The sequence below is a fragment of the Akebia trifoliata genome, chromosome 14 (assembly GCF_017979445.1).
Source record: "Akebia trifoliata isolate Shusen 1 chromosome 14, ASM1797944v1, whole genome shotgun sequence".
Taxonomy (NCBI): Eukaryota; Viridiplantae; Streptophyta; class Magnoliopsida; order Ranunculales; family Lardizabalaceae; genus Akebia; species Akebia trifoliata.
The window spans coordinates 29841526-29843363 of NC_141388.1; positions in this window are offsets into that span (position 1 = coordinate 29841526).

Sequence of the window (1838 nt, forward strand, 5' to 3'; positions counted from 1 at the left end):
CATACATTTAAAAATTTTGTAAATAATTTTTTGTGTCATGTCCTGGTAATAAGAGCATTTCGTTGCATGGTTTTGTAATTTGTCCTTTTTTTAAACTCGCAAGTCAACAAATTATTGAAGTCTTACTAGTATTGATAACTTTCAAGTCCGGTGTTTTAGTTTTGAAATATAACTTCTAATAATAACTTAAGGATGACTTGAGTGATCCATAAGAAGAACATGTGTTTCTTAATTTGAAATCTTTTAAAAATAAATTTGTGACTAATAAGATGAAATCAATAGTGTCCACCATAAATTTTACAGATTTACCTCGATATTTGAAAAATAAGATTGCAAATGATTGAATTTATTTTCATGAAAACGAGAGTACAAATCTCAGTATTTTCCTCTGGTTAATATTCAAGTACATAAAGATGACATATGGAGATTTTCTTCTTTCTGGGCTTTGCGTTTTATCGATTGAGAAAGTTGTTTGGACGATGGCTTTGTTTGTGCATGATCTTTTTTAGAATTTCATGTAGATTTTTTTATCTCTAGACTTCGTACTTTATTGATTAAGAAGGATTTGTTGGTTTCTAATGAAGGGCTTTTGAGCTTGATATTCTATAGAGGTTAATGTAGATTTTCTTATCTCCAGACTCCGTACTTTATTGACTGAGAAGGATTTCTTGACTTCTGAGGAAGGACTTTTGGGTTGATCTTATTTTTAATCAGAGTCCAAGTCTCTTAAAGAGCTTTATTTTGTCTCTAGAGGAAGTCTTAAAAAATTTTCTTCTTTAGAGAGAGAGTTTCTGTCTTTTGAGAAAAAGTGATCATCCTCCCCCTTCAAATGAGGAAAATTCTTGTATTTATAGACTTAAAGATAATTTAACTTTTCAATTATACCCCAACTTAAAGAGATTTAATTGATTTGTTTAAAAGCTAAACTTGTCTAAATACAATTTCAAGGATTCTATAGATTGGTATTAGGCCAAACTTATTTATTTGAGTGTAAGGCCCGATATTTAATCTGTGGATCACTTGAATTTGTTGGATCATTGATTTTATCTACAAAAGTCCATTATCAAAAAATTTGTAGGAGGCACGTTCCCAGTTAATGGACCCAATTTGGATGTGAGGTCCATTTACAACTTTATGGACTTCATTTTTATTTATAAAATTTGTAAAGGCCTCCTAAAAATTTTGGTGCTTACAAATGCCCGCTCAAAGGTATATTGTCTCAAGCGTAGCTGAGGATGATGTATTATTGACCATCCTGATAAGAACACGATGCTTTGGTAAGGAAAAAAACTTCATACTTTTAATCGAAGTTGAACATTGAGATGAATTTCTTTAACTTTTTGACTTGGAATTTTGTAGGATTTTCTTGGCAAATTTTTTGGAACATGTCAACAATAAATTTTACAAATCTACCACTAGATTTATAAAATAAGATAGACAATGATTTTATTTATTTTGATGAAAACGAGAGTACAAATCTCAATATTTTTCTTTGATTAATAGTCACCAACAAAAAGATGACGTATGAAACTTTTCTTCATTTTGAACTTCATATTTTATCGATTGAGAAAGTTGGTTGGATGGTGACTTTGTTTGTGTTTGATCTTCTGTTGAGGCTTCTGTAGATTTTTTTCTCTCTGGACTTCTCACTTTATCAGTTGAGAAGGATTTCTTAGCTTCTAAAGAAAAGTTCTTGAACTTGATCTTCAATAGAGGTTTGTGTAGATTTTCTTCTCTTCAGGCTTTGTATTTTGTCGATTAAGAATGATTTATTTGTTTTTGAAGAAAGGTTTTCGACCTTGATCTTCTATAGAGGTTTGTATAGATTTTCTTCTTCT